Genomic DNA, 13,318 nt, shown 5'->3' with positions numbered 1-13,318 from the left:
AGCGCGCGCGCGCGCGCACACACACACACACACACACACACACACACACACACACACACACACACACGCTTGCATGTGATTATTTTCACCCTACCAAGCAGCAGCATCCATAGCTAATGGTAGCTAGCTTTTTGCATCCACAGATATCTGCTGATTAGTGCTCTCTAACTCTGTTACTACAGTAACCTCACAGCAGCCATGTTATTGGTCACATGACGTCATTAAAATGCTCCAAAAGGCTCCAACAGCACAAACAGTCCAGTTCAGGCACAATTATCTTAGAAGCTTAGCAGGCAGCTAGCAGCTACAGCCACCTGTGTCACCATCTACCTGTCAGTCACAGAAGCCACACCCCAAATAATGTAAACTTCCTATGACACCAAACAGTTTGTGTATCAGGCTGCAAACATGTCTATTTCTGCTGGAAATGTTTAACATGGGAGTCTATGGGGACTGACTCACTGCTGCCTCTGCTGGGCATCAGAGGAACTGCAAGTTTGGAGCTCATTTAAATTCCCAAAGCAAAAATTCAGTCCAAATATTCTGCAGAACTAAGCGATAAACTAAACGATTCAGAGGCCTAAATGCAGATTGGGGTTGTGGGTTGTGACAGGTGTGCACCAGGGTTTTGTTCTGACTGTCACACAGCTAAATAATTCAGGCTGTAACCGGATAGACCTCAAACCAATCAGCTCAGCACGAAGTATGACATAATCCGAGTTTCCAAGAAAAAAGAAAGACCGTAGGGCAGAGCCAGACGGAAATCTGTCTGAAAACGAGGAGAGGGCAGACACATTCAGGGCCAGAGCCAATGAAACATGAGCTCCCAGATTTGTCTGGTTTCCAGGCTGATGTTACATCTCAGGCTGCTTAGATTACCTGATACCTGAGCGGCTTCACATTACATTCCGATACCTAAACCGCCCGAGCTGGCTGAGCAGAGACACCCTTCAGCTCATTTTTGCAGATCGCATCCTCGAGGTCATTCGCTCAGTGGGTACCCACGGCGCCCTCGTGGCAGCAAATCCACAGCTTCGCCTTCATACTCGACCCTCCCTTCATCCCAACAGGTGAAACGACAGGAAGGAATTTATCTACTGATGATTCAATAACAACAAAATCCAATCGAGCCATCTGCAGGATTTATTCGAAACTGAAACCATCCGATGTGCAGGAACGACTCCGGCTCTCCTTTCATTTCAGGAGGGCACCGAGCCAATCAGAGAGCTCGTTAACAGGCAGCAGGCTCACCTTTCCTTCATAGCAACACTTGGCAGCATCACACTCACTGCATCACCTTACAGCACAGAGCTGCCATCACTGCAGACACACACACACACACACACACACACAGGTCTGCCTGAAGGACAGCCACGATACAGTGAACGTGGTTACCATAGAAATAAAGAGAGTGCTTAGTCATTCTGAGAAGACGAGCTCGACTGTGTGTGAGGTGCTGTCTAAACACTGCAGAGGTGTGTGTGTGTGTGTGTGTGTGTGTGTGTTCAGATGACATAACAGTCACTATATTTCCCTGCATTAACCAGCTGAAGCACAGTTACAAGCAGAATAGTCTCACAGAGGAAACAGCATGAGGATGATTTCTCATCAGCCTGACACTTAATGGACAGCGAGGGTGAGAGAGAGCGCTGCGAGCTGATTGGATGGCAGTCCAATGACGGCTGGTCCGGAGGTCACACAGCAGCGTGTGGATGGAGCCGTTATGTAACCAGCTAGCTGGCCTTCGGGGCGGGCTCACTGATCAATACCTGCACAAACGACAGCTGATGGGGTCGGCGTGGAAACGCTGCCTCATTGCCATAGTGACACAAACGGTTCTACGTGGATACCTGTGCTAAAGAACGAGCACCTCACAGCTGCAGCCCCGTCCTTCCTGTCGCCGTTTTCATTTCAGTCCATTACATTTTTGTTAGAAGTCCAGTGACGGATTGTTCTGGAAATAGAGCTGCAGAGTTTCCCATCGGTAAAAATACAGACCCAGATCACATGACGTGTCCATACATGGTCAGAAATGCCCACACATGATGTGTTTTTTTTCACTGCATGAACCAAATGTTCCTGAAGCTGACGACACCCACAGGAGGCCTCAAACACCTCCTCTGTGGCTGATCTTAGAGAATCTCCCTGATTTTGGCTCTTCCACATTTCAAGCTTCTCCAATCATCATTAATATTTCAAACCGCTGCTACGAGGCCTCGCTCTGACCCGCAGATGTGGCGCTGGCGTTCTGAAGCCCTGTTTATACGGACCGAGCATCCTCTGGGAACCGCGATGCCTCGGCTCCTCTCAGCAGGTCGAATCATCCTCCAGTCGCAATAACCCAACCTATCAGAGCCAACGCCTGTTACACTGAGAGGCGTCACATGACTGCTCCTCCTGTGAGGCTTCCAACTTTCATATCATGAAAACTTTTATTCATAATATATATATAAAAAATTTAAATCAACCCTTTAAAGCCCACCATATAGCCAGAGTGCATCTTTATAGTTTCACATGCTGTAGTGCCATTTAAGGGAGCATTTCAGAAGATAACAAATTTCCCACGTGTGGGACTAATAAAGGTTTTGTGGCTATACGTCAATACAACTGTTATATCCCAGATTATAATAATATGTATGCATTACGTCCATAGTAACTACATAAATTGCAAAAAAGTGCAATAAACTACAAAAAAATTGAATTTTTTTCAACACATTTCTAGTTACAGAAAGTTCAAAACTGTAAATGCAAAAAAAGTTGCACAAAATCGTTTCCAACCACAGGAAATTGATTTTGCGTGTCGTCATAGTTTCATTTTTGAGATAGACCAATGTTTATAAACAATTTGCAAAAAAACAGCATCAAAATAAACTGCACTGTTGGAAATCGTTTAAGTTCTGAGCGTCTCAGAAACTGTACAGAAGAGCATGAAGTCAAACACGACTTTCACAAACACCAGTTAACCTTTGAAAGGCCCTGTAGGGTAAAAACTACGCGTCCCGTGAAAAATGACGTCACTTCCAGGACATGAAATAGTTCGTGCTGACGTTTATTCCAGCGTAGGAAGTGCTATGAACAGCTGATCGGATCAGCAACGCGTGTTTCTGGAAAATTATGTTTTTGTTGTTGCCAGCGTTTATGCGACTTTTGCAAAGGAAACCGCGACCTGGGACAAGTTGGATGCATGCTATGGAAGTACGACTCCTCTGATTTCACAAGCAAAAAAATAATTGTGCTAGCTGATGTGCTGTAATTCAGAACGCTCAGAGGGGCCTTAAAGGGTTAAAACCATATACTGATTAATGTGAACTGCAGGTGTCGGCCTCACGTTTACCTGTAAAGGTCAGAACCAATGCAAACACTCGTCTCAAAGCTTCCCCCAACGAGCCAATCAGCTCAGCCGGAGAACAGAAGAACCAATCATGCTCGTCGGTCCGTTATCACCATAGAGACGCAGGTAAGTGCACTATTGTTTTCCTCACTGGCGCCATGATGCGAATTAACATGTTTGTTTAGTGCTCTGGTGGGAGGAGCCAAAGCAGTTTGTTGTTTTGATGCTCTGCGTGCAGTGAAGGGTAACTTACAGGAAAACGCTTCAGCAGTTTAAATAATTTGAGTTTTTTTTTAAAAGAAATATAATCAGATTAGACTGGAGACGATCTGTGCAGTTTAAATGTCCCGGTCACCATGGAGATGAAAGTTACGGCTCCAGCCGCGTTTGTTAAGGCGGCCATCAGGAATATCGGCCTGGACTGGCTCCGAGATGGCTGGAGAGCTGTGAGCCCGTGCTTCAGCTGTGTGTACATTTCTACAGGATTCAGTTACACGAACGATCCTCTGAAAGCATCTGGAAACCATCACAGACGCCAAAGAAAGGAAGGACTGCCTGACATCAGCTCCGTGTTCTCCACAGTCGGCCTTTTCTTATCCATGTGCAGCAGCTCCACTTTACATAAGAGCGCACGGGAACCGGCTGAGCCTGCGCTACAGCAGGAAGTTTAAATACCATCATCATCATCATCAGACTTATTACAACACGAGAAGTGTTTCATCGGCTTATTTACTCTGAAGGAAATTAACTGTTTACAGCTAATGAAGCCAGCCGCTGGAAATGATTAACTGTGACTCAAGTTAATGTTACATGATCCATTTGTTTTGCACCAGCCAACAATTCAAAGTGCGCACACACTGCTCATGCTCCAAGACCTAATGCCCCACACACACACACACACACACACACACACACACACACACACTGTTGCCACAGCTTTAACTTACTCTTCCAGCTCCTTCTCAGCCTGCAGTGCTGCAAAAACACATCCAGCATAAAAAAGAAGACTCATGGAAGCTCCTTCAGCTCGTTCGCACTCTTCGCTTCACACTGTCCTCAAACACACACACCACCCCCCTCCTCCTCACACACTCGTCCTGCTGCACAGTACGTTCATGCGTTGTGTATTATCCCGTCACCGCTGTGTGTGTGAGCGAACAGGGAAGGCTACGCAGGCTGTGACGGTGGTCGAGAGGGGGAGGGAGGAGACTGAGGGAGGGAGAGAGGGAGGGATACACCTCCCTTTTTGGTTCTGGAGCAGAGGCACGCTGCTCAGTGCTGCAGTAATAAGAAACAGTGCATGTGTGCGAGGCAGACACACACACACACACACACACACACACACACACACACACACACACACACACACACACACACACACACACACACACACACACACACACACACACACACACACACACACACACACACACACACACACACCCCTTCCCCAAGGTCTGGTGTGGGAGGGAAAGTCAGTCCCATGTTTACAGAGAAGTTGCGTGAGTGTGTCTGTCAGGTAACCTTATCCCGGTCAGGTCCAGCCTCCACCCTGAAACACACGGGAGGGTCCAGTGCTGACCCCTCCAGCTTGGTTGGCTGTTGCTAAGCAGCACTGGGCCCCCTCATTGTTATTGGTTACAGGAGTTAGGTTTTTTTTGGAGGGGAGGACTGAGAGGAAGGTTTGGGACTGCTGGAGGAAAAAGGCCAGTGAGAGCAATGGAAAAGTATCCTGTGTAATCTCATGTAGAGGAGGGGGGGAACGGGACCGGCCAATGGGAGAGCAGATCTAAGTGATTATTTAAATTAGTCATGCACGTCCTGCCAATTGATCCGAGCACAGGGCTGCTATTGGTGGGCATTCGTATTATTAGCAGAACTCTGCAGATGACACACACACACACACACACACACACACACACACACACACACACACACACACAGGGGCGTTACCTAAATTATCAGGTAACGCTACCTGGCTTAGTCATGAAGCTGCATCCACAGACAGCATGTGAGCAGCGTCGCACTAGTTTCACTAGGCTCCTGTGAGCGTACCCCCCCCCCCCCCCCCCCCTCGTGGAGTGCAGGCACCAGAGTGACTTTCTGCTGTTCAGGCAAAGAGAAAAGCTGATAATTGGGGTTTTGCTGAGCAGGTGGGTAACATTTCTGCAGGTGAGCCAACAACTGCAAGTGGCTGCTTGCATAACCTGGACTGTTTATCACATACTTGCAGTCACTCCCATTGATATGGCTAATCTATGGCAGTGATTACAAGTGATGGCAGCTATTTATTGGCTGATAACAGTAAAATAACGCGTGTCGCATTCACCAACCAGTGGATGATTAAAAAAAGAACATCATTCTTACAACATTACAAACATGATCTGACTATGAGAGCGTCAGCAGGAAGCTCCAATCATAAGGAGAAGCATCACCAGCAACAACACTGATATTTACTGGTGTCAGCCTCCATCAGCTCTGTTTGGGTGGGGGCAGCAGAGACAATCGAAACTCCAGCAGGTGAAGAGTTTTTATTACAACCTGCAGGAAGCAATAAAAAGGTGAATTCTCTGGAAAGGTTCTGGGAGACTCTCAGTTATCGATCTGCTGGAAACGAGGCCGTCACGCCCTGCTGGACTGTGGCAGCGTCACTTCATATTTCAGAAATGCCAACAAAGTGCGAGCGCAAAGTTTTATCACATCTCAAAAAAACTGAAAACAACTAAAAACTCCCTCTCTGGATGTATATAGTTACATACTATACTTGTCTGTACGTATGTTTCTTTGTTTTGTTTTCTGTCTTTCTTTCTTTTTTTTCCCCTTTCATTTTTTTTTTTTCCATACTTCTGTGTAGAAAAAAAATTTGATGTGATGGCGGTCATCCAGACTACTGTATATATGAGTCTAAGGACAAAGGAAGCCATCAAACACTGTACATTTCATTTTATTCTCTGTATAACTTCAATAAACACTTGAATTAAAAAACAAACAAAAAAACTAAAAACATCCAAACGTTCAAACACTCGTTAAGACTGCACTGCACGATCCAGCAGACGCAAGCGCCGAGACCCTGCAGCAAGAAAACATCCAACATGGCTGACTGAGCAATCAGCTGACCCAGTAAAGCCAATAAAACGACTTAATTTCACCAACCCTGTCCTAACCGAACACGTCTGTGCTGCAAGCATCAGTTTCTCAAAGCTGGAGTCATAATTGGGGCGTGACAGGATGTTACGTGTCTGTTTCTCACACTTCATTTGGCATTTTTAGACACTGAAAACTTCAGATTTTCCTAATGGTTTTTCAGCATAACACATTTTTAAATGTGAGTTCTTGCTGTTCTTATAATATTCGAGTCCTTCACATGGACAGTCCTCGCTCATAAACCCTAAACTCCTGCAGGAAGCTCTGCAGGGTTCATGCAAGCAGCCTCCTGCACCCAAAACTACGTGACACAGTTTATTAATCCACAAATTACTGAAGCACAAACAGTTTGTTTGTTCAGAGGAGAACTAATGACCAACAGTACTCTGATTACCTTTAGATCTTACTGTGCTGTGTGACAGCGAGTCACAGCATGGAAAACGTCTCAGAGGACAAACACAGACGAAGGTGACAGAAGAACACGTGCGTCTGTTAAAGCGTGGACGTGTCCGACTTTAGAAAACAGAACGATCGACGTGTTTCTGCACGTGTGTCAACTGTTTACATGTACGAGCCATGACTGAAGCCTCCAGTCACAGAGCATGATCCGCTCTTCTCTGGCACATTTTAACATCCTGCCACTTCGAGACAGTGTGAGCCCAGATAGCCCAATCTCGCAAGTCCCAGAACGACGAGTGGCTGCGACTGAAATAGGCTTTCTAATCATCTTCCGCCGGCCTGACGCAGGAAGTGTGAAAGAAAAAGTTTGCTGATAAACCGGCAGCTCCGACTCCCCACAGCAGCTCGTCTCTCAGGTGGACCGCGCCTGCCGCCGTCCTTCAAGCTGCCACAAACTTAAAGTCGCGTAAGTGTGTATTTATATCTTTGTGGGGACCAAGAATTGGACATTTACTATACTTGTGGGGACCAAAATCCTGGTTCCCATGAGTCTGAAGGCAATTTTGAGACTCAAAATGTGGTTTTAGTGACAGGTTATGGTTATGTCAGGTCAATGTCCCCACAAGATCTGAATACCCGACGTGTGTGTGTGTGTGTGTGTATATGTGTGTGTGTGTCCCTGCATAGGAAAACAACAGGAACAGGGAAAAACCTTTAACTCCAGGACTGCACCACCAGGTCTGAGTGCTCGGATCAACAACCTCACAGGATTTCTACAGCAGCCAAACATTTTTAAATTTGTGCCGTCATGAACTTTAACCTGAGGCCCGGACACTCTGACATCACGTTTCTGAAGAATGACGGACTTCAGATTATTTTGAAACTGATGAGCAGCAGCAGCGTTTGTTTCTCTGAGGTCTTTGCTGATGTTTCCTCCTTCGCATCACGTTCTCGCACACCTGAACACTCCGACGTCTGCTTTCACAGGTGTGCTCAGTCTGATGACGATCAGCAGCACCTGGCTCACCTTCTCACTGCCACCGATGGAAGCAGTGAGGGTGGACTCAGTATTCCCACACTCAGATTTTTATTAAACAATAACTCAGTTTCATGTGTTGGGCTTGATAGATTTATCTGAGGTTGGTTTATTTCTGTCGTGTCCAAATATGTAAACCCTGCAAATTTAATAAAGAGCTGGTTCTGTCGTCTCACCGCGATGCAGCGTGTAACGAACACCGCAGTCACCTGATCAACCGCCATCAACACGATCACTCTTTCAGAATCCCCGCTGCCAGCTCCACAACAGAGGATTCCCCACCTTTGACCACTCCCACTCAAGTTTCACACATTTACTCATGAAATCCACTAATCTGGGAATTTTAAGTTTGGAAAACTGCAGATTTTCCTCTAATTGTGAGCTGTGTGGTCCATCAGTTCATTCACAGAGACCGAGCCCTGCAAAGCTCGGGGAGCCGAGTCTCCCGTGAGACACCAGATCCACTTTTGTCCGACCGGATTCATCCAGACCGACTGTAAACGCTCATTGTGGTTGAATTATAAGTCAAACCGTCACTTACAGGTTTAGGTCGGGTGCAAGGCTTCAAAGATGTTTGTGTTGTTAATCTGCTCGTGGATAAAAGCGTCATCAGTCAGAGTGACTGTGTTAATCTGAGCGACAAGTCCGGGCAGAGGACAGCTCTCAGTCTCCCACCACAAGAATGCCGAACGCAAGGAGTGGCTGGATTAGAGCTGCAGACGCCCGGCAGCCCCACTGCTAACAGAGAAACACACATGTGCACGCAACAAAAACAGCTGCACGCACATTTAAACCTGCTGCTGCCTCACAAATGATCCAGAGCCAGCATCCAGCACATCTGAGAGCTGCAAAGTGTCGACACGCACACACACGCGCACACACGCGCACGTATATTCACGAATCTGAAGGTTCCTGAGTATAGAGTAAAAAATAGAGTAAAGTTTGGATTCCCATCTACTGATATTATTTTGCGTTAGCTTTGCACAAAAGTAGAAACATCCTCCAAAGAGCTACTTTTACTTTCTAACTTTGAGTAGATTCCAGAGCCTGTACTTTTCCACTTTTACTCGAGTAAAGACGTTGAATCAGTACTTCAACTTTTACTGGAGGATTGTTAATAGTAGTATTTGTACTTCTACTCAAGTACAGAATGTCTGTACTTTTGCCACCTCAGGGTAGTCCTCCAAAAACCCAACAAAGCTCGGCTGTGTTTGGACCGAGTGCCGCAGGGATACGACCCAAACACAGCCGGTCCACCAGGAACGGGACAAAAGCCCATTAAAGATGACAAACACAGCAGGAAAAGCTCGGCCGTGTTTGCAACGATCGAGGACGACTGTGACTAAAGACGAGCCCGCAGACAGACCACAGACTCTGGACACCGCTTTCACCCGACGACAGATGAGCCGTCTGCCAATCACATTCAGCCCCATGGAGATGGGGAGGAGCTCACAGTAGGACCAGTACACACTGAAAAAAGGCCATTGAGGTGGTTAATGCTCTGACCCGACGCTGCTGGACGTCTCCCGGCACAGAGAGATTAGACCTGTCAGCTGGAAACACTTCGGTTCCCTCTCTGTGGTTAATGGAAGTGAGCAGCTTGTTTCAGACACAGTTTGAGCTGTACCGAGCTCCAGGATCAGTTACAGAAGGATTATTTTGCAAAGCTGCTCTAGAATAAAAATCTGGAGCTCGGCTGAAGCAGAACAGAGTCCTCGAAGTTAAATTAGGATTCTACAGATTTGCTGTGAGGGTCAAAGGGAAAGTTTGACCCCTGCTGTCACATCTCACTGTTCATTATTTCCACTGCTCAGAACAATCAAACACAACCAGACTGCGTTAGCTGTGTTACCAGTCAAACCTACTGTCAACAATTAAAGTCATCAAAATGAACATTATTCCTGAATTTTTTATTATTTTCCCAACTTTTTAACTTTATTGCTGATATGATTGTCCTGATTTCCCACAGTCCTCCCTGATGGCTGCCTGCTGTGCCAAACCATTAAAAACATAAGATATTCTCCTGTTTGAGACCCAGTTTGTCCTGGGCATCGTTTACATCCACCAAACATACAGTTTACCCATAAACACACGCATCAGCCTTTACAGGTGAGCAAGGAGCTCAGGTAGAGTGTATGGCCGCCTGTCTCACAGCGACCAATCACATATGACACCGAGCCATCACACAGTGAGGTTGGGACCATCAAAGTGTCAGCAGCTGATATAAAGCAGTGAAGGTGGATCGTGACTCTCAGAGCGCTCCGACTGCAGAGGAGCGAGTCTGCATTTAATCCGAGCTCCTGCAGGACGATGCAGAGGACAAGCTGTTATGCAACACGCAGAGTGCTGCTGCAGCACTAATGTCCACCACACACACTCACACAGAGTGGACAAACAGCGCGTGCACACACACACACACACACACACACACACACACACACACACACTCCTGCTTCACCTACACACTGAGATCAGAGGTCCCAGCAGTATTTGACCCCACACCTGCAGGTTACCCGTGTGCACAGGTGAAGCCACTGACACAACACTGATGCTGAACACTGAAAAGTTCCGCTTTCTCACACAGACCAGGACACCAGCCGCCCCCCTGCAGCCTCCACACTCTCTGGTGTTTGAGGCAGGGGCGGATCTAGAAGGGTGGCATGGGGTGGCAAGTGCCACCCTAAAATGATCCCTTGCACCCCAAGTGCCACCCCAGTCTTGCATGTGTTAATGCTATCTTATTAAAATAAGATAGCATTAACAGTTTGAGCGTAGTTACAGTCAACAGTGAATATAAATGCTAAAACTGAATATATTGCAGAGTGTTCCCCCCCTGCACCATTAACAGATGGTTCAGCCCATAGCAGGACCGGCTTTCTTCTTGTTTTCAGTAGCAAGCGATGCTTATGATTGTGCCAGAGCACATTTTGAACAACACCATGGGAATTTCGGATTTTACACAGGTGGTTGGATGTTACACTCTGGAAATGGAAGGAAGGTGAGTGTTATTAACCCTCTGTGGTCCACGGACACGCTGCACCTCCAAATCACACGACTGATGTAAGCTGACATAGCAACAAGCTGCAGCCACGCTGAGTCTCTGTTTCAGCCCACATTGAAAGTTCGGACTTCAAAGTTTTTACATTTTAATTACAGGCCAGTAAATCCAGAGTTATGATGATATATATAAGCCACGCTTTTTTCTAAATACTGCCGTCACGTTTTTGTGTGTGTTTGTTTTAAGTGTTTTCTAAGGACAGCGCGAAAACAGTAAAGAAAGGAAAAAAAAGTCACCTCTTTCCTATCGGTGGAAAAATGTACCATGTCGACCAATTTTAAAAAAAAGTCAACATGTGGGATTTGGTTGTTTAGGAAGAGGGGAGAGTTTGGGGGGTGACGGTAACGGCAGCGAGACAGAGCGAGCGAGTGAGAGTTTTTAGATGTGGGAGATTTGTGACGTTTAGTGTGGAGTGTATACTTAATGTGTTGTGCTGTCTTGTGTAGTTGTTGTTTTGTGTGTCAGTGAGGGCACTAATGAATGTCACTAAGGCACATTTGCAATGTAAACACTGTCACTAAGTAGAAAACCAGCGGAGTGATACACCTCCTGTTGTCAGGCCTGCAGGTTTGTCCCTGTGCTCTTCTCATCTGTCTTTTGGTGGACAAACTTATTTTTTACTGGCACACATCATTTGTGGGGCATCTTATTGCAACACCTGATTGTTCTCTCATTTTAGTTTTAGTAATATTTTACTATTATTTAATGTTATTTAATATAATGGTTGTATAAAATGAAAAAACGTCAGGTGTATTGGCTGCATTTTTAGACAAATAGTTGTATATGTTTACAAAATGTACAATTTATATTTACTCAACATGTCTGTGGTTTTTTACAGTAAAAATGCTACTAGGATTTTAAGTTCTTTGTGTGATTTCAGATCAGTAACACTAGTGCAGTATGTCAGTGAAAAGAACAACTAAATTCTGTTGAGCTGAAAAGATACCAAACAAGGCAAGGAGAAAATAAAATGAAACAATCTGAGCGTGAAATACAAACGTAAACTCAAAAGGAGTCAAAAATGGCCGGTTGTATTTCAGACCTCAGAGGGTTAATCCAACAAATCATGAAAAATTAGGTTTAAATTGTTGTTCATGACAGTGCAGATTTCTGACATTTTGTGTAATTTAAGCTGTAACAATGTGATTGTTTTCTAACAAAAAGCAGTGAAACTTAAGTTAGACTTGTGTTTGTAAATGAAGCGCCCCGTGTTGTGTAGCTTTCTAGATTTTATACTTATTGGGCTACATATTTATTTATTATACAGGCTATACAGTACATAAGATCAAAACTCACATGTTTTATGTAACTAAGGTGTGTAATTATGTGGGCTACAGACAATAATTAAGTTATAGACTATATTTATATGAAAAACGTGTATACTTACTGCATTTGAATCATTTAAACCATATGTAACCACCTGCATATGTGTTTGGGGGAAAAAAGGCTTTGATTTTGCCACCCCATTTGATTTCTTTGCCACCCTCATGCCACCCTAAGAAAATTTCTCTAGATCCGCCCCTGGTTTGAGGGTTTTACCCCAACGCGCGTCATCAGCTGGAAAGTTTAAAAAATGAAGCAGCTGACATGACGGACATGACGAAGAGTGTGCACATTTTAAAAAACGTGCAGGTACAAACACACGAGCGCGAGGAGCTGTCCTACCCGCACACCGCAGCTCTCACCTGGGCACGCGCGCACACCGTCACGTTTTTCTCGTAGATTCCGTCAAAGTCGCTAAAATCAGCAGATCGTTTCCTCTTCAGACCGTCAGTTACTTCTGCAGAGCTTCAGTCTCACAGACCGGAGAACACGCCCCCACACACACCTGAGGATAACGAACGAGCTGCATTAATTATCACAACTCCGAGATACTCACAGGGTCAGGGAACTATACCGGAAGGCGGAGGAATACATCCCTGTCACTCACGGATCACCCACAAACATGTGGACGTGATGATCCGGGTCAGAGGAGCAGTCGGGACCCTGTGGCAGCAGCGAGGCGCGGATCCTTGACTGCGCTCTGAAATTTGGCCCAAACCTGCATCCAGAGCCGACACGTTCTCAGGGCCAGATGTTGCCCAGATGTCACAGCTCACCTGTGGCTGAAGCTCAAAGGCTGCTAAAAGAAACATGCAAGGCTTTTATATTTGTGCTTCTTATTTCTTCAGTTTGCTGCAGATGTACTCCGCAGGACTCACGCCTCACCTGCTGGATTTCATATGTCATGCTGCCCTCTAGCGGCCAGATGAAGACACGCAGGTGGATGTTTTATGTGTTTAGAGTTCATTTAAGAGTCAGTGAGAAGCCGACTCCCTCTGTGATGTCATAGGTGTAAATAAAAACAAAA

The 13,318-nt window shown here is 45.8% G+C and overlaps 1 protein-coding gene across 2 annotated transcripts in view; it reads right to left on the bottom strand.

The window, feature by feature from the left end:
- LOC134629589 (microtubule-associated tumor suppressor 1 homolog) overlaps window positions 1-4,487 on the bottom strand; it is a 53,679-nt gene extending 49,192 nt beyond the window's left edge. For both annotated transcript variants that reach the window (XM_063477064.1, XM_063477065.1), the window contains exon 1: window positions 4,279-4,487. The gene's annotated coding sequence lies outside the window, so the exon portion shown is untranslated. The remainder of the gene's footprint in view (window positions 1-4,278) is intronic.
- Window positions 4,488-13,318: the final 8,831 nt, after the last annotated feature.

This window comes from Pelmatolapia mariae, linkage group LG6, assembly GCF_036321145.2.
Source record: "Pelmatolapia mariae isolate MD_Pm_ZW linkage group LG6, Pm_UMD_F_2, whole genome shotgun sequence".
In the NCBI taxonomy this organism is placed as follows: domain Eukaryota; kingdom Metazoa; phylum Chordata; class Actinopteri; order Cichliformes; family Cichlidae; genus Pelmatolapia; species Pelmatolapia mariae.
This window is presented reverse-complemented; position numbering and strand designations above follow the sequence as displayed.